Source organism: Lagopus leucura, unplaced genomic scaffold (assembly GCF_019238085.1).
Source record: "Lagopus leucura isolate 7727_CA_CO unplaced genomic scaffold, USGS_WTPT01 Super-Scaffold_650, whole genome shotgun sequence".
In the NCBI taxonomy this organism is placed as follows: Eukaryota; Metazoa; Chordata; class Aves; order Galliformes; family Phasianidae; genus Lagopus; species Lagopus leucura.
Genome location: NW_024962253.1, coordinates 1,951,068 through 1,971,422, shown reverse-complemented (window position 1 = coordinate 1,971,422; position 20,355 = coordinate 1,951,068). Strand labels below are relative to the sequence as shown.

General features: G+C 40.6%; 1 protein-coding gene across 1 annotated transcript in view; it reads left to right on the top strand.

Annotated features, from left to right (window-relative positions):
* Positions 1 to 19,755, top strand: part of CELF4 (CUGBP Elav-like family member 4) — a 715,704-nt gene extending 695,949 nt beyond the window's left edge. Inside the window, exon 13 of the mRNA XM_042862314.1 lies at positions 19,375 to 19,755. The gene's annotated coding sequence lies outside the window, so the exon portion shown is untranslated. The remainder of the gene's footprint in view (positions 1 to 19,374) is intronic.
* Positions 19,756 to 20,355: the final 600 nt, after the last annotated feature.

Genomic DNA, 20,355 nt, shown 5'->3' with positions numbered 1-20,355 from the left:
AAGAAAGGAAGAAAGGAAGAAAGGAAGAAAGGAAGAAAGGAAGAAAGAAAGAAAGAAAGAAAGAAAGAAAGAAAGGAAGGAAGAAAGGAAGAAAGGAAGGAAGGAAGGAAGAAAGAAAGAAAGAAAAAGGAAGAGGAAAAAGAAAAAGAAAAAGATAAAAAGAAAGAAAAATAAAAAGAAAAAAAAAAAGAAGAAAAAGAAAGAAAAATAAAAAAATAATAGGGTTGGGAGAATAGAAAGAAAAATAAAGAGGAGGATCATTTGAGGCAACTCTGCCAAAATCAATATATTCTATTACAAATCCCCCCTTAGGACCAGAAAGCAAAGATTCGAAGGCACTTCATATGTCTTTCAGATAGTAAATGCATGAAATAATGAAGAAAGAAAGTACTGAAATCCACGGCTCACTTGGGTGGCCATTCCTAGGAGCTTTTAAGTACACTGCAGTATAACTAAATTGCTCATGCACAGAAGAGCAGTGAAAATTCTGTCCATATTCCTCCTGTGCCTCCATTTCATAGAATCTTATCAACTGCTTGGGTTGGAAGGAACCTTAAGGATTAACAGGTTCCAAGCCCCTGCCACAAGCAGGGCTGCCAACCACTATATCAAATACCAGATCAGGCTGCCCAGGACCCCATTCAACCTAGCCTTTAACACCTCCAGGCACAGGGTATCTCCAGCGTCTCTAGGCAGCCCGTTCAGGCACCTCACTACCCACTCATTTCAGTGACCAGTCATTGGAAAACTGTTATTTTCCACCTCAGATACACTACTATTGAAGTTTTATTCAAAGCTAAAGATGGAGAGATGTGTCTAAATTGAAGTACTGACTGGCATGAAAGTGAGTGGGACAAAATACATGTGAGTGACACAGAGTGAGTGGGGTGGAAGTGATACTGAAGATAGGAAAAAAATAGCAGTATGATTTTTTATAAGCTCCTCTCCTAAGAGGAGTAGTGGCAAAGCATTAAGAGAATGCATTGTCCAAGTAACCTCCTTCTTTAAGAGAAAATAACACGGAGCAAAGTTTGAATACAAAAGAAAGTATGTCCAGGTCTTCCCTACAGCTTCCTGATCATGTGCTGATATGTGATTTACTGTAGAATGAGTGAGGTGCTTGTTTTCACAGCTGGCTGGAATAGGTGATGATTTTTTTCCCATAGGAATTTATGTTTTTTTCCATTGGAATGTATATGTTACCAAAGAAAGGCAGAAAGCTTTGTATTTTGAACTTTCTGTTCTTTGACAAGAAGAAAACAAACAAAAACAAATTTCAGAATAAGCAGATATTATCAGACAAAACAATCAAACAAACAAGCAAAATTCCAATCACTCACGACAAGAAAAAAAGACAAAAGAAAAATGAAAAACAAAACCAAAAACGGATGTAAATGGAGCATTTATGACTTTCTCCTGTTATCATTGCTCATCACTGCAAAGTCAGATGGAAGTGTGCTAGTGAATTTGGGATTGCTTATCCCTCTCAGACAGTTTTCTGTCACCTCCAGGGAGAGGCTGTTGTGCAGTTGCGTTGATCTCACTGTTTGCTGCTCAGCTATTCAGCTTGAGATTCAGACTACACGTCCTTTTTCAGGACCTAATCCCATTTCTTGCAGTTATGCATCCTGCAATGATGCTAACCAATCCCTCTTCCTCCTGCACAGATTATTGTCATTTGTATCCTTTAGCCATCACTTAGATCACTTGGGACTTGCTTACATTATAGAAATTTGCACTAGCATCATTCCATCAAAACAGTACTCCAGCACAAGCTTTATACAAGTGAAAAAAGTGGGAATGAGACCACAGCTTCAGTTGTGAAAGTCTGTTTAGGTACTGGAAAAACATCAGCTCGGCCAGTTTTTTTCTTTGGGTTACTTTTCCTTTTAATTTCCACTGACAACTGTGATTAAATTAAACGTCCCTCATAGTGTGTTTGTAACCCTAACTTCACACTGTTGTGCTCATACATGAGAGAATGGAACTCGATGTGACTGGGGGAGTTGGAAACAAAACTGCTTAAGTTGTTTGCAAAACTGACAAGGAAACCTTTTCTATTCAGGCCAATCATTTTTAACCTGTCCGCCCATTTAAATTACTAATAAATTTATGATGGTAAAATTCTGATGTCTGTTCTATAAACCACAGTTTCAGTACAAGAGCATGAAAAACCGCATTTGCTAATTATTGTAGTTTTTCTAAGATTGGCACACAATATAATGCACTGATGGAAAACGACAATAATTAATTACTGCATTTACTCCAAAATTACAATCAGTAATTACTGCTCTGAGACTGAATTCCATTCAGCAATATTTGGAACTTGTTCTTCCTCGAAGCAGGGCAGCTTTTCAGGAGTATTGCTGTGTTTGCATCTAAATGAGTCCATGTAGGTCACTAACAGATCCACACTATTTGTCATGGGAGTGATAGAGCAGCACAATGCAACACCGTAGTACTTTTCTTCAGTACAGAGCATGAATTCTTCATTAAAACCCATGTCACCATTTTTTTTAAATGTTAGATAATGCAATTATTTCAAAATTAAATAATACATATGAAAGCAGCATCCCAGTTCTCATCCCACTGTGATACAATTGATCCTGATGCTCTAACGTAAACTTTCTGAGGCTTTTGAGAACTTTTTCCGATGATGCAGCCAGCATTTTCCCTGCTGTGAAAAGACCAGGGGCTTGCTGTGGTTGTGCCGTGTACAAAGGCTTTCAACAGCAAAACCTTAAAGCCCTGGGGTTGCTTGGCAGTGGGAGAGGGTGTTGTATTTAGCCCCTTAAGTGTAAAAAATTAGTATGGGATCTCATGAAGACCAGGCCACTGCTCATCAGCTGAGCAGGTCAGATTTAGAGCCTTCCTGTGCTAATTCCTTCAGTTAATGGGCAGCTGCAGTAACCCACAATCAGTGGTCTTTGAAGGAACTTTTCAGCCAGCACAGAGATTTGCTGGGCCAATGCAGGAGGCATTGCAAATTGAAGAAAAATTGAAAAATGTATGCAAAGGAAAAGATAGATGCTTTAAACAGCAGTGATTTGAAGCAAGAGCCAAAGAGATGGAAAAACACAAACGACATGCATAGCCAAAATGTTTGTTCCAGCAACAGCAAACACTGACAAGAAGCAATCTCCTTCAAATAAAATAGGTATAAAGAGAATGAGAGAGGGGAAAGATCCAGAATGAGAGAGGCTTTGGAAAAATCAGTACAAGGTCCTACAAGACCTTAAAATAAGGGACAAACCAGAAAAATCTTTTTGACAGTGGGGCACCGGGGAGAGCAGTAGCCATTAGTGAGCAGATGGGAAAGAAATATGCTGCCAGTTTGTAAATACCTGTACCAGGGGAGAGAAAAAAGGTAAGTCATTCAGAGCCCAACATGAGTGACCATACAGTATAGGACTTCAGGCAAGAGATACTCTTCTTAGATGTTCCCATTCTTCACGTGCTTGAAGAATAATGGATCTGCTTTTCATGTGCTTAACTGAAAGAAAACATCAGCATTGTGAAAATACTTTTTTCGTTCAGGTAAAGATAGTATGGATGGTATAGATCACTCAGGGCACGGTCCTTGGGCCCTAAGGAAAAGCAGGAGGTTAATGGGGGAAGCTCCCAATGAAGTCAAAGTTACAAGTCAGCTGCAACACATGGTTCACAGGACTCAGGTTACTTGTGCAGCATTGATCAATAGGCTGAAAATGAACTGAACTTTTTGCTACTGACCTTTCAGAGTCACTGCAGAACCATGAATTGAAGCTGTATGGGGTAGTGTTTGGCACTTACACTGTAGGTATAAAGGAAAGGGAGGCTAAAAAACTCCATGAAATTTACTCTGCAGGGGAATACTGCTACAGGAGCTGGCAAGAATCTTAATAAGGGGTTGCAGAGTGCTCCATCAATGTGAGCACTTTAAATTGATGTCCTTATGGTTTGGAAGGCATATACAATCAGCTGCACTAGAACACTGTTTCTCATTCCCACAGTTATATCCAGTGATATATCAAATGCAATAATTGCATATTTGAATAATTCATAGGTGCAGTAACTTTGGCCAGATACAAGTAAATATCAAAACTCTGGTCTCTGAAGTGTTTGATTCAGCTGTAGCAGAGAATTGAAGGTTTGCAGTGCAAACACTGTTTCTCAGGTGTCTTTTGACCTGCTAGTGACTGCAGTTAGAGAAAAGACAGCTTTTATTTCAAATTGGTCATTTTTCCACTAAGCTGAGCTTCATCCAACCTTTCTGAAAGACTGGGTAGAACGCTGAGCTGGAGGGGAAAACAAGAACAGCAGTCATTTCCCAACCAAGAAGTGCACTGAATGAAAACTCAATGCTCCTTCCAGAAAGGTACTATGCACTGTGATCAGGTGAAGTTCTCAGACAGCATCCATCAGCTGCTGCTGTGAACTCCATGGTGTGACACTGATGTATTGCAGCCAAGGATTCAGGCCCACCATTACTTACTTAACCATCTCCTTGAAGAGCTATTGCAGAGATATTTGAATCATTTCCAATTCTAGAGGGAGATGCAACATCCCTATTCTGTCCACTCTAGTCTTTTTAGAGCAGAGACTAAGGGAATGGACATGCCTACTTCCAAACACATCCCTCTGGCTTATTCGAAAAACACCTTTTCACTACAAGGACTTATAAACAAGAGAAATTCTCTTGTCATCCCATGAAAGTTATGGTTTCAAGCAAATCTTTTTAGAAAGCCTATTTCTCCTATTACTATTTCTCCTGTTGTTTTAGAGATATTGTCCTCCCCACCTCTTCAGATGCACTGTTTTTCCTGTGTAGGACAGATCCAGCAGTTGGTCTGTTTGAAGCACCCATTCCTTGCTGAGACAAGTGATGGCTTATTCAGCATGACTGTGTTTCCCAGCTGCCTCATGCTTTGTCCCAGCAATGAAACAGAGCTGGAACAGTCTTTCTTCCTTGAACTGAGAAGCAATTTGCACTTCAAGTCCAGGAAATAAACTGTTTTCAAGCTTTCTCAAAATCCTCATAGCAAGGACGTGACTGCATTTGTGACTTGTGTCTATGTGAAGCCCAGTTCTTGAAGCCAGCAAACATCTTTGATTGATCTGGGAGACCTGTGGACACTGATTGTCATAATTGAGTGCTGTAATACAATGTCTTCCCCAAAAAGCGGACTGTTCAAAAAGAAAAAAGATTTTCCTTGCCTTGTTTTCTATGGACTGGAAAGCTATTGGACCAGTTTCTGAGCACAGCATGACCATCATGAAACCCACGGGCTGTGCAGTCAGCTGCAGATTTGTCTATGCTGAATATTATTAACTTTTTCCTCCCCTCTTGAAGAAATATTCCCACTCATCAACAGACATGACACCCCATCTCTTCTGACATATAACAAGTGAATGCTTTCCCTTCTCTTTATTTTCCCCTGTCCATTCTCCTTACATGACACATCGCTCCACCATGGTAGACAAGGTGCTGCAATGGGAAGCTGGTCAGACAGGCAGTCCAACAACCACTCTAGGAAACGGGATCGATCCTTAGGTGATTTGGTGAATTCAGAAGAGCAGAGGATTGAAGCTAAGGGTTTTCTGTTTTCCACTCAGCTTTATTTGCTATGTTATTTGCTACGGACAGTGTTAAACAAAATCCCATCAGGAATTCATATAGGTCTTTTTCCTGTTTCCCATGAAGATCAATCCAATACAATGCGGAGGGAGGTCCACAGATCCTGATCAAACATAAGGGAATATTATACTAAAGGAAATGTGTTCTTAAACTGAAACCTGAGCACAGGAACACAAATCTCAGCAGATGGCTTTGTAGAGAAGCATGCTCCCAGACTGTTAGTAATGGCACATGGATGAGCACCGTGGCTGGCTTTGGGGTCTTTTCTCCGTCAGTGCATCCTCACTTTCTCACAGTCAGGTTTCTGGCTCTCAACAGTGACTCCTGAAAGTAACTCCTGAGTGTTACTCAGGATTGAAATGAAAATTTCTTCCTTCAGAAACACACTTGAATGAGTTTATTGAGGATCAAAGTTAGTTTTGGAAGTGTTGAGCTTTCCCTACACCTGGAGAAAAAAAACACAGGATTTAGTGGAACAATAATGATTTCTGCCAATTAAAGACCTGTTGTGGGATTTAACTACTTACAGTCAGGTAGCAGAGAAATCTTCTGCTTTTCTCTTTTGATCTTTCACATTGCCACTGTAATTTTTCCCTGAGATATGTGTGCGCAGTATGTCCTGTCGATGTGAGAAGTGGTAATGTCACTCAGTGAGGAGTTTTATGGTTCACAGAAGGTAGGATTTGTATCAAGATAGACAGATAGATGGATGTTTGGTGCCTGAACACAGCGTATTACAGAGATTGACCCAACATTTTCAACGCTAAAATCCCAAACCATAGACTGAGGATACCTCAGAGAGAGAGATTTCAAACGGATTTTATCCCTTTTCTCTGACTCATAAAGTACTTTAAGCCTTTAAAAGCATATCATCCCTGTCTCTTTGCCCAAAAAATTGGAGAAGATCAGAGTAAAGAGGGATCAATAGCAAATAAGTAGTCTACATTTTCTCAGATGTCAATGTAAAAGAGGTCAGGCATGGCACACCAGGCAGAAAAGAATATACAGTTTGGGGATTTTAGTGTATATTCAAATAAGGACTATTCATTTTGACAAAGGAGAAGGTGAACCCTCTTGCCCATGCAGCTGGTGAAAGAAAAGGTGATGGTGATGCTCTCATCATGACAAGCCAGGCTCAGGGCTGTGCTGAGACCTGGTCTGTCTGGGTGAGATGGGGATGTGGAGCGAAGCAGAAGCATCAGCTGATGGAATCGGTAGGGACACCATCCTGCCAAGCTGCCTGCAGAGCCTGGAGCTGCCTCCTAATGAACAGGAGCGGCTGGTCACAACTGGAGGCGAGCTCTTCCCCATTTGTTTGTGTACTGCAGAGTGGTGGGGATCCACTCTTTATCAGAATAATCCAATTGAACAAAATGATTCATATTAGCCGGCACATCTGTCTGAGGCCAGAGCAGAACCCTGGTGTTAGTTTAATAAATGGCGTTCATTAAACTCAGTTGAAAATATAATCTGGAGAGACTGATGGGGTGAACAGAGCAAAGAATAAGCAAAAGGAGTTAGCAATTATCAGATGTCATTTGTTCTACTGGTACCACAGAATTGGGGCTTGTTTGCTGAAATCTTAATTTCATTTTGCTGAAGCCGAATCCATCAGAGAAGCTTATGCTGCAGCTATGATTCCTGTTTGTCAGACCTTGGTAGGAATAGGACGTTTTTATTTTCCTGTTTTCTACCAAACAGAGCCTCTCACAGAGCAAGTGTACTCACTGAAGTAGTGCAGAGCCAAACAGAGGACCCAAGAACAGGAAAGATGGAGGGAGGCAGCCTTTCCTTGGCCTCTAAAAGGCTGCTGAGTAAAGATCCCTGTGCTGCAGTGCAGAGCATGTAAAGAGCCTAAGAAAGGGATCCTCATAACCAGCCTGTGCAGGTGGATATTTCTAGACTGTCATCCCTCTCCATGCAATAATGGAGAGAGATGCTCCTTTTGCTCCAAGGAGTGTTTCACATTGTAGAGGTGCCAGTGAAAATGACTTTACAAATGTTGAAATTTTCTTGATTGCTGGGTCAGGGAAACTTCCACCAGCTATGAACAGGCAGACCATCCAGGCAGCCTGAGGAGTATATGAGGGAGCACAGGGAAGGATGTACAGAACCTAGGGAACAACAGCCCACATGTGCAGAGCTCAATCCTGGTAGTCCTGGGCACCCTCCTTAAGGCACAGCTCAGACCGCACAGAAAACTTGGCATGTTCCTTGGCATTAACATTCCTGGCCATAATCCTCCACATGAAACACTAAATCCAGATTGCCTGCTCTTAGGAGGGAGAGCTGCCTTTCCCATTTCATGTTGAGCATGGAAAGCTTCTTGGGTCTGACTCACAGCAATTTATGGTCAGCACTTGAAGATTGGCTGGACAAGCTGTTTTTTGTGAGTTGCATTCAGTTGCATTAGTTTTAACTTCTCCCCACAGGTATTCAAATGGTCTTCAGTGTGCTCCAGAGGAAAGCAAGAAAGGTTTTTATATTTATAGACTTGCCAGGGCAGCGCTCAAGTCCCAGCCAGTCAGAAAAAGTCAAAAGAATAATGGAGGAGAAGGGAAACCTTGACCTCATAAGCTTTCAGCGTTGATTAGTTTGTTGGTGTCAGGAACCTTTCCTTGTTCGGGGCAGACTAGCTGTGAAATGATTTTTTTCCCCTTCTCTTTAATCTGTCTCCTGTATTCCCATGGGGAAGGAGGAGCCAATACCTGCCTTCTTGGAGTCTTGCTTCAGAGCAAGCAAGTGAATGGACTTGCACACCAACAAGGAGCTGGGTTTCTTTCAGATACTCATCTTCTCAATGTGCCCTGTGGCAAGAGGCTGAGCACCTTCATTTTTCCTCAAAATTGTGTAAGAATTAGTTGCTGACATAAGTGGTTCCTGAGCTGGTCAGAGATTGTTCCTGCCCTGGAGAGTACAGGAGGAGAGGGTTGCAGAGATGGGAGCTTTTTTCTGACTTTTGCAATGGACTCTACTGTTATTACCAAATCTTGTTCACAACCATGGAAATGGATGAGATGCACATCATCTCTCTCAATCCCACCACCGTTCCTCGTTTAAGGAAATCATTAGCCTTTAGGCACTGGGAGGCACAAAGGTTAGACTAACATTATCACTTGTATGAGATCAGTGATAAATCCATTGAATTCATTGTAGTGCAGAAATCTTGCTCATCTGACATATCTTGGGTAGCTCGTGTGAAATGAACTATTGGGTCTCAGCTTTATTCCTCCTAAGCACATCCTTATAGCACACAGACCCCAACTGCTACACAAGTTGGAAAGTGTATTTGATAGCTGAGAACTGTTTGCAGCACACTCAGATATTACACTGGTATTGGCAAGTAAAAATACTTCCAAAGTCCATTTGTGGTCACCTTTCAGAATTTTTTACACTGGCACTAAAAATGCAAAATAAATGGATAGATAGATAGATAGATAGATAGATAAGATAGATAGATTATACTCCTAGAAATTAAAATATGTATTAATCCTTCTGTAGGTCTTTTGAAGCCCTTTGACAAAATTTCAGGACCTCAGATGACTGTAATATTTTTCTACATCCCAAAACAATAAGTCTAATAATATTAACATGTGGGAATGAAATTACCAGGCTTAGGTGCAAGTCTGGAGCATTGGCACCTCACAGCAGTTTATGGTTCAGCCTCCAGCTGTAGCAAGATAAGCTGGAGGGCTTTCCAGCTCTGGCTGCTCAGTGCCTCCCACAACACCTCACTCCTGGCAGCTGAATGGCTCATGCAATGGACTCCTGATGGGTTTAAAGTCAGCTAGACCAGCAGTGACCTGCTGTTTCAGCCATGTGAGACGCACAGGTTTGTTTTGAATAAAATGAGTTGAATGGAGCAATCCCATACAAAGCTCAATGGCAGAGCTAAAGGAGTCCAGCCCTGAGTTCAGCTCTCTGAGATGGAGGATGATAGCACTTCCAGCCAACGCTGCTGCAGGCATGGGCTGTCTGAGGTGACAATGAACCAGAAAACCAAAGGTCTGAGACTAATCAAACTCTTCATGAATGCAAGTGGAAGTTTATTTTCAATAATTGTTCACAGTACATTGAAGTAATCTTATGAGCCAGCTACACTGCTTCTCAGTGCCTTCAAAGAAATTTTTCTTTATTTTTAATTCTCTGACAAAATTTTAGTTTATTTTTAAGCAATCGTAGTTTGACAGATCACCTGCATTTTCAACCAAGAAAGGCTTTGAAAAAAATGTGATCCAGCTCTAAATAAGAACCATATAAATACTTCAGCTGTAGCAGTGAAATGAGTCACATACATAAGTCACATACATCAGTCACGTACATAAGTGTTTTCAGAATCAAATTCAGAGATAATAAAATCTGCCAAGAGCTGTGAATTCTTCAGATAGAAACCACTCCAGCTACATGGAGGAATTCTTTTCCTATCTTTCTCAAATTCAGAACGAATTATCATTTCCTCAGTGAAAGTAGCCTGTTTCAGAAGCATCTTATGGAATGTGGCTTCAGGAAGGGTTTTTTATTAACAAAAAAATTAATAACATTTAATAATTAATAGAACTATGTAAGCTTATTGAGTCATCCTGGGCTTTAATCAATTTGAAATATTTGGGGCACCAATTTCCACCTTACTGCTCCTCGCTGGAGGTGCATTAGAGTTTTAGTGCAATTAAAACGAAGCAGGAAATATTTTTAGCTAATTGCACTGTGCACCTTGAAGGTAATTTGAAGCTGCAGGCAAAAAAAATAAAATATCAGAAGGAGTAATTGAGTGTTGCAAGCTGGGAGTATATGTTCTTGGCTGCATTCTAATTCAGAAGAATACGTAGGCTAGGAGTGGTGCTAAACTGGCTTGGCAGGATATGGGTAAAGTCCCGTTGTATGTCACAAGGAAGCATGGGACATCTGCAGGGTCCAAGTGCTATGCAAAGCTGCAGCTGCCTCTGAGAGCGGCATTTGCAGCCCTCAAGGCAGTTTTGTGTGGCCATAGGGCACAGAATGACCCCACCACCCCAAATGTGGCAGGGCTGGCAGATCTCAAGTTGAGGACTCCTGACTTCAGCTCAGAGAGATGGGGTCTCCTCATCTCCCGGCCACAACCTCCCCGGGTTGCCTTCAGATGATTCCTGGAGGTGCCATCGTCTGGCAGGAATAAAGGAAGGAAAGGTGGGCATTTTGTCTCTGTCTAACACTCAGCAGCAAAAATGGAAGAGTGAAGCATTCAGTTCATCAGCATTTTGATAAGCTCTTGTCAGTCTACAAAGGGGAAAAAAAACAAACAACAAAGCAGAAGTAAGCAAAGACAGGGCACAGAGGCTCGCTCACAGCTTCCCAATTAGACTTGGTTCTCAACCATGTACATTTTTTTAATTAAACTATTGGTACAATGCTCAGGAGATAGCAAACTCCTTGAGGCCCCCTTGTAATAAAGAACCTTTCATTATGTGCAGAAAGGTAGCTTCCACACAGCTTAATTTCCTCTCCCACCTAATGTTCTCCAGCAGCAAAAGCAGGAGTGATTGCCTTGTACAAGGCAAGACATGTGCTCCTCAGGGCACCGGAGCTGCTGAGCTGGCCAACAGAAGTGGAAGAGGCTACAGGCTTTGCTGGAACAGTAACCACATAACATACATTTGACCTTTACCATCACTACTGCCCTGCTTCCCGAAACAGGCTGAGTTTATTGCACTGACCTTTGTCTGCAAAGCTGGTAAAGCACAGCTGAGAGAGGAACAGGATGTATGGCTGTGTTTGCTTGAGCAGATAAATCCTGGACCTTGCTGAGGAGGGCAGACAGAGCTCCATTCAGTCCTTCCCCACAGCTCCCTATCACAACCTCAGTGCAGGGCAGATCAGAGCACCCTTCATCCCACTCTACCTACCTTTGCTTTCCATTCTTCCAAATTTCCTTAGGGGTGTCCCCCTGTGGTCACTATCATGCAGTGCCCACTCATGCTGCCACCTGGGGACAGGGAGAGAATGGAAACACCACCACGGAACGAGTGACATTTTCTGACCGACCAGGCTGGCTTCTCCAGGAGCCGCTGCTCCAGTGTGGTGCTTTTTCATCTGCTGCTTGAGACTAATGGCTCTAGAAAAATAGATAAATCAGAGGTGACACAACTATTGCTGCTTGACATTTTTTCATCAAACTGGCTGGGGGAGGAAGGGGTGACCAAAAAGTGACATTTTGACCAAACTGGATGTTTCCACAGCAAATTTTCATTCTAGAAGATTAAAAAAGAAATGCCAACAGCAAACACACAGAAAAAAAAAAAAAAAAAAAAAAAAAAAAAAAAAAGCCACAAAACTGTCTTGATTAAAAATGCTGGCCTTCAAAACACTAAATTTCTGTTAAAAATGGACTGGTTTTCAGATTGATTAAAAAAAAAAAATTAATCTCATCCTCTAGCCACCTCCCCCATCCCAGTTTTGCTTTGTTTATAAACTAAAATATTTACAGGAAGAAAAGCCAAAATAATGACAATTTTCCCCTGGAAAATAATGGTCATTTTTCAACCAGCTCTGAATGTAACATGGTTAAATGAGAACAATCCTAGTAACAACACTGCACAGCAAGTAAGTCATACAGTTATTTGAAAGAAGGACATTACAATTTAAAAGCTAATTTTTATCGTCACCTTTAATTTATAAATGGGAAAAATGAGGAAGGAACATCGAGCATCTTAAATAAAAAACAACAGAAAACCTTAGCATTTGAAATGCTGGACTCCCATCTCCCTGTTAGATCACATTAGCTTCTATATCTGTATACGTGTAACTGTCTCTGTTGATATATATGTATATATAGTACCTCTGTACATATACATATGTATGATATATATGTGTGCATATTCATGTATGTATAGATTTACGTATGCTATCTGTCTCATTTTTTAACCTTCAGATGTTAGGACTGAAGCATCAGACAAAAGCACTCTTTTTCTTCTTTTTCTTTTTTTTTTCTTCCTAAAAATAGCACCTCAAGAGCCCAGGTAAATGCACTGATCTTTAGCATAAATGATCAGCCTTCATTTAATCCCAGCATGGATGCAAAATCTCCTTGACTGTAGTGCCCTCCCTGCTCTAAGATGTTTGAGTTCCTGATCTTGGACTCCCTATGACAGCCTTATGTGCAGTGGTTGTTGCAGGGATGGAGCTCATTTTGGAGAGCCCTGTGTCCTTCTTCCACCTGCACTGGACAGGTTTCGTGCAGGGGCATGTGAGGAAGAGGGTGGTGAGGAGAAAGACTGAGGCAGAGGGGAAGGCACTTCCATCCAGTGCTCGGAGAAAGTTGGTGCAGAGGTATAAAACAGAGCGAAAAATTGCTATAGAAACAAGAAGAAAGGCAAGTGAGAAAAACACAGGTTGGGAATTAAATAATATTGATCAGCCTCAGAGGCAATAGCTGTAAAGATCTGTCAGCTGTAGGAAAAATATCTCCACTGCCTAGCTAGAGGTGTTCTTAGGCACAGGCTCCAACAGGCAGAAGGACAGGGTCTGGACTCCCATTTTGGATGAGTGTGTGAACAGAGGCTAATGGATATTGCATAAAGGTAAAGAAACCTTCATGTGGAGTGAGCAATATTCAGTCATCAAAAGAGACTTAGTTTAAGAGCTTGTCACTTTGGTGCTGGAAGAACTGAGGGCTTTTGAGTCCTTTCAGGGAGAGATTCTTAGCCTGTGAGATTGCACAGAAAAAGCGATGGAGAAGATGATCCATGGAGAATTGGCTAAATAGGAGTAGGGGGAGGGACACTGTAGGAAAACTGTGGAATGGAAGACATTATACTTGTGGAGGGAGGAGAGCATAACCCTGGAGTGCACTACAGAAGAGGCAGTGCTGGGCCAATTCTGTGGTCTTCTGAAAACACAAAAGTGATGTTGCATGTGCCATTGGTTCTATTTGCAAGCTGAGCAGATACATTCATACCCTGACAGCAGGCAGAGAGGTATGTCAAGGGTCCCCCCACAAGCCTAACATTCCCTAGACTATGTGTTGAATGAAAAAGAACACATGAGCCCACGTACTTTAAAGATCATCTGCACATTCCTAGGGTCTTTGGGAAAGGCCTGTCCTTCACTAGTTCCCGCCAAAATATTCAGTAGCAGAAGTAGTAATCCAACTCTGGTTGACACTGAGGCAATTTGCATCTGCAAAAGACACTTCAAGAAATGATCTAGCAGTCTCGGCAAAGCCTCAGGTATATCGTTGTCAGGTCTCAGCAATGCCACAGCCTAATGTGGAGCAGAAACATGTATTTATAGCTGAAAAATCAGATTTGGACGTGAGGGACGTTGCTGATCTTCAGGAAGGCTTCCCTTTATGTTAAAGACTTAAAGTGTGACCATTTCCATCAAAGCTAGGCATTCAAATCTTCATTATAATCAAGACAGACATACACCCCTTTTGGCCGTGGTTCACATTCTGATCAGAAGGGATCCTTTAGGATGTGTGAACTTGTGGGCTGCAAGTCCTGTTTCTCCTCACTAAATCCACCTGGAGTCCTTTTCTCAGATGGAGATATTGTGACTTGAAGCCTAATTAGGGCTTTAAGCCATTATCTCCATTCAGTGTTCAAAGAAGACGGTCTCCAGCTCCACTTAGAGGCTTTAAGTGAGAAGCTGTTTGGAGGAATACTGGCATTTACCAGGTGCATTTGGCTACGGTTTGCTCAGCACAGCACATTCTTGGTCATTGTCACTTGAAGCAAAGATATTTTTCCTAATCTGTCCTTCTGTGCAGACCTGGTGGTCAGGAAGTATGCTTCCTCTTTGTTTCCCTGGCACCACTTCTGAACTAGGGTGTATATACTTGTCTTGATAACGTTAACACTTCTATTCACAAATTTACATCAGCAGTACCCAAGGCTGCTTTTCTGGGTATACCTTTCCCCAGAAAAGTGAATTGCATTCCTTAAACAGATGATTCTGGCTGGTGTCCAGCCTGTTTAACACAGATGCCTAACTTGCTTCTCAATTCCAGGCCTCTGATCAAGCAGTCCTCATCAGATAGGTATCTGACTCGTCTGCCTAATCAACCAAGAAAGGCATGTACCTCTGAAGTCCTCCAGAGGGAAAGTCTGCCTGAGTTTAGGACCCAAAAAAGAGGACTGGGCACTTGATAGTCTATTTCATTTGTCAATTGATGTAAAAGCATTACTGCTTACTAGAAACCTTGCCCAAGCTCAGGTTCTTCACCTGTGTGGGCAGGATATCTCTTTAGAGATGTCCAAAGATCTCTTACTCTCTACCTACAAGGAGGTGCTACAGACCCATATGTTAGACAGATTTAGGCAGACAGGATGACCATCTTTGACTTTCATTTGAAAGCATGTTTTCTGTTTTGTTTTGTTGTTTTAGCCTCAGCAAGTTCTAATCCTTTATCTGTACATATGTGTGTGTATGTGTGTGTGCACGTCACATCCCCACTGTCTGAAGGTGTGTGTGGAGGATGGGCAGAGGGATGGTAGTAGCCGCTCCAAAGCCAATGGCAGACCACTGAGGTCCTTCTTGCTCCAGCCATAAGGGAAAAGGTTTTTCCCAGTCAAGGATATGTCCAAGAGCCCCTCCTCACCCTGAAGGTTGTCTTGAGCTGGCATAGGTGAGGTGGCGTCTATGGTCATAGGCACATAGATGCAGTGACCATGGTGTGACCTCCTTTGTGACTGCTGTCTGTAGCCAAAAATGCCCCCATGGGTAAGAGGGATGCTGTTTTGCTTCCTTAAGCACAGCCTAGATCTGTACTGTTCACACTGCTTTTTCTTGAGTGTCCAGAGACATAAGTGACAACATTTCTGCCCTGGGGCATCTTCAAAAAGACAGTTTTCTTCCTTTTTGCTTGAAAAGTGACTGTAGAATCAAATCTTGCATCTGCCTTTGGTGGAAGCAGTCTATTCTCTTCACCCAAACCCCAGGAAGCTTAGGCTGACACTTACAGCTCATCCAGCTGCATAGTTCTGGGACCAGGCCATTGAGAAGGAGACACTTCCAACCAAGCAGTAGCCAACTGTGGACAAGGCATGGAGCTGAAGCCAATGCTCAGTTCAGGGGCTTAGTTCACTGTCTCATCAGCTGAGCATAACGGCACTAGCCAGAAAGCATATTTCAGCTCAGAAAAAAAAAAAAAAAAAAAAAAAAAAAGTCAAATAATAATAATAAAAAACCAAAGAATTTTCTCTAGCCAGCATGCATGACTTCAGGATGAGAGCTGCCAACAATATTCTTCTAACACCCAAACACAAGGTGACGTGTTGGTTGTATACAGTGACTTTTTAGAAATAGGCAGGAGGAAAGATATTAGCATTGCCAGCGGGGTAGAAATGCAGTACCTGAGAACAGGGTGCAGATCTGCCAACTAAGACAAGTGTATCATTATATTCAGTGATTTTTGGTGTTTACTGAAGCAAAATTACCTGGGCCAATACACGGACATTTTCCTTAGTAAGAAAGAAACAGTGTTTCTGTAGATTGCAGCAACCAATCCTAGGCAGTTTCCGTTTTTCTTTCTTTTTTTATTTTTTTCCTTTATTTTTCCTCTCCTCTCCTCTCCTCTCCTCTCCTCTCCTCTCCTCTCCTCTCCTCTCCTCTCCTCTCCTCTCCTCTCCTCTCCTCTCCTCTCCTCTCCTCTCCTCTCCTCTCCTCTCCTCTCCTCTCCTCTCCTCTCCTCTCGTCTTTCCTCTTCTCTCTTCAATTTTTTCCATTTTTGTTTTCTTTAATCAGGCCAAAGCCAAACACCAAAGCAGTAAAATTCCTTCTTTTAATGATGCTGATTTAGGGACCATCATGTCTTCTGAGTCCTTCTACAAGTTTGCTTCTCACGCCATACCAGCATTGCTGTATCCAGAGCCTGCTGCCCTAATAACCACTAAATAGACATAGACATGCAACAACTGCCAGTAGTTGCTTTTCTTTTTCTTTTTTTCCTTTTTCTTCCTTTTCTTTTTTCTTTTAATTCTCAGTAGCCAAAGCAGCTCTTGGTCTATTACTCCCCCATGACTTTAAACTTTCTGGGATGTAATTGCATTAGAGCAGTGCCAGCTCCGGAGTCTGTCCAAGGAAATGGCACAGCTCCCAGTGGACTTTGGCTAGCTGTCCCACGACGCCCCGGAGGCTGGGGGTGGTGCGGGAGAGGCTGGTGCTAACAAAAGCATTCTGGTTGGCAGCGAATGTATTTCTTTTCCAGACTTTGCAAACCGATCTGTGTCTGCGCTCATTCATTCAGTGCATGCTCTCCTCAACAGCCGCTGCACAGCGTTCTGTTACTGTTCACTGTTGACTGTGTGTCTACATTTAAGTGTGTGTTTTACGTGTGTGTCTCCGGCTAGGCCTCCTCCATCCTTTTATTTTTCCTTTCTTTCTTTTTCTTCCTTCTTTCTTTAATTCTGTTTGGTTTCTTTGCTTTGCTTTCCTTCTTGTTTTGCTTTATATAGTTTAACGGCAAGTATTTCCATTAGAGCTTTTTGACTGATGCTGTGTTTGTAAGTTTTTTTTTATTATTTTTATATATATCTTCTTTCCTTACCTTTCCCTTTTTCCACACTATATATAAATATATATATAAAAAAAATCTTTTCTTCTTTTGTCATTCAATCAAATTCCAACAAAACCAACCAAGAGCCAGTCAAATCCACCACAGTCTCGCGCTGAGCTAGGAAAAAAGTTCACGTAATGACATGAAAGTGGAGAATACAGTCCCCCAGGCCGTAAGTTCAAATCAACTCGAAGTTGAAAGTGTGACATGATGGCGTCATGTAACAAGCTAAGAATTGGTTGCATGACATGCCGTCAAGTTTCGTGCAGGTGCCGTGATTGAAGCATTTTTCTTGGATGTTGTATCAGTTGATGATTGGCCAGTCATGATCACATGTGCCTTTTTTGACTTTGTGCTGCCACAATTTTTTGCTGTGCTCATTTTCGTTTCGTTTTTGGTGCTTGCAGTGGTTTCTTTATTTGTCGTTTGATTTCTCGTCAGCGTTTTATGCTTCTCTAGATGTCACATAGAAGGAAAAAAAAAAAAGATGGATTCCTAATTCTTTAGAAAAAAATGGGATTGTTATAACTTTACAGATAATTTGGAAAAAGTAAGAGAGAGAAAAAATGTGTGGTTAATATTTTTGCACTGAAAATCTTGTGATTTTATTTTTTTTCTGGAGAATTTGGGGCCTTTTTCAATTGATGCCTTTTTTACCCCTTAGGATATTTCAAATCACTCTCCAAAATTTTAAAAACAAATGGTAAAAATAAAATAAAAAGCAAAATGATAGTAACAGTAGTTTGAAAACTATAGCAATCAAAAATATATATATATATATACTAACCCCAAGAAAAGCCTCATTGTATGTCTTTTCAAGAATTCCTAATTCTAAGGTTCTGTATTACAGCAACTCCAGACAAAATTAATTGTTTAGAGGGAGGGAGGGATTGTTTTGAATGGGGAAAAAAAATAACCAAAAACATCCAGATCAAAACGCAAAATGCATCTTTTTGTTTACAACTGAAAAAGGGTCCTTGACGAGTGTTTTTTATTTTTTTATTCTATTATTATTTTTGGTGTTGTAATTGTTTAGACTGCTGTGTACGGTTTGCTGTTTGTTGAACCAACAGTGTGAAAACCTGCCAGCATGGATTGATATTCCGCATGACACTTTTCCACCAGAGTGGACCTTTTGCAGTTTCTAAGTTTCTTGATGTAATAAATCACCAAGTGTATAAGAAGAACCTGCTTGCTAGAAAGAGATAAGAGCTAATCCTTAATGATTAAGCATCCTACTTAAATGTCAAGCCTAGTCGGATCATGATTACATTTTTTTTAAATAACTTTTTTTTTATTTAAGAAATGTTAGCTTTACATTTTTTTTTTTCAAAAAAAAAAAAAAGAAAAAAGAAAAAAAAGTTTATTCCAACAGTCTTTTTTTTCACTTAACCTCCTATAAATTACCTGTTCAAAGTCCCACTTTCTGACATTCACAAAAGATGTAGATGTTATTGGCAGCTATGTCTCCACAGAACGCTCACACACTGTCATAGACAGCATCCCATTAAAATGTAGAAGAATTCTTTCTCAATGCCTTTCACACTACCAAAGCCCACCAAGCAAGATTGTGATCTGGCATGGTAAAGTGGCACTTAAAAATAATTAAAACTTAGTTATCTGTACATACATAGTGATACAGATTTAAATAGACATCCCTCACTATTATTTTGATTTATGATTATTATTACTAATAGGAACAATTTTATTTTTCTCTATCATGATCGTGACTACCTTGCTCGCTTTGGGTTTGATACGGTTCTCACTGAAGTCAAGGAGAATCTTTCTGTTGACGAGAGTGGGAGCAGAATCAGAGCCATTGACTCAAAAAGCAAACCAATAAAGCAGAAACCCCATCCTGTCCCAATTGAAGGGAGAAGAAAACACCCATTACTTTCAACAGGAGCAGGATTGGGCCCAAAAGAACAGATTTGTTTTTAATTTCGTTTTCATTTTTAGGTCTCTTTCCCCTCCCAAATATCCCCCTCCCTTCCTACTTCCCCCTTCCCTTTTTGATTTAATTTGCAATGATCTTCTTCATTTTTTAGGGCAGCAGCTGAATGGGCCACAATTAGAAAAACAAAACAAAAAACAAAACAAAACAAAAACACAAAAAAGTATATCTATATTAAAAAAAAAACGGGAACTGTTGGATTACACCTTTGACATATCAGCAAATATCAATCAAGCTGAAGACTTCAGACTTATTCTCTCTTTGATTGTTTAGACTGTAACATTTCTTCAAGAAAAGTATCACATCTGCTGACTTCGAAGGACATGCGCTTGAAAACAAACAAACAAACACATAAGTAAAATCAGAACAGGAACAAGATCAACCAGGATTTCTGAAGAAACACTGATATCACCACAGCGGCTTTTCTTCAAACAGGAGATGCAAACCTGGATACTGACAAAGGAGTGCCTGTTTGCCACCAAGGATGCGGTTACCATGTGCGACCCATGGTAACAGTCACTGAGCATCTTTATCTGTCATTCCTTAGCTATATAGGGACCAAAGGACAAAACTTTTTACCGCAGACTTGTAGCTGTATGTAAAATATGGAAGTTCTTTCCTTTTCTCTGAGCTGTTCCTAAAACAGTTTTTGAGAGCGATTATAAGAAATATATAAAAATTTAAAAAAAAAATGCTTAAATGCTTTTAAAACGGCAAGATAATAGTTCTTTGATACTTTGGGAGGTTCTTTGGTTATACGTTAATTAGAGTCTATGAAGCTTTCATATGGTTTTCTGTATAATACGTAAGGATTGCGCTGTTAAAGGCAGGTTAGATGGATATCTATGAGAAGCAAAAAAGAAAAAACTTAAATAAATACACTAAAAAGCATAGAAGAGAAGAGAAAGGAAAGATGGTTGATATTAAAATGGAAAACAAAAAAAGAAAAGGTTTGTAAATGCTTCTAACTCTCCCCATTTAAAATCCTAATAGTTGTACAGAATTTAAAAAAGAAAGTTTAAAATACCTATATAATAGAAAAAAAATTAGACAACATAAAAAAATAAAAAAAAACAAAAAAGCAAAAAAAAAATAATACTACATAGAAGTTAGCGTTAATGCTAAAACAAAGATGTTGTAGAACTGTAATTTTTGTAGAGTTTAGATTGAGCATAAATTCCTACTCTGCCAATTGCTGTTGGATGCTGTTATTTATTAAGGAGACAAAGGAGATAAATGGCTATTATGGCAGCT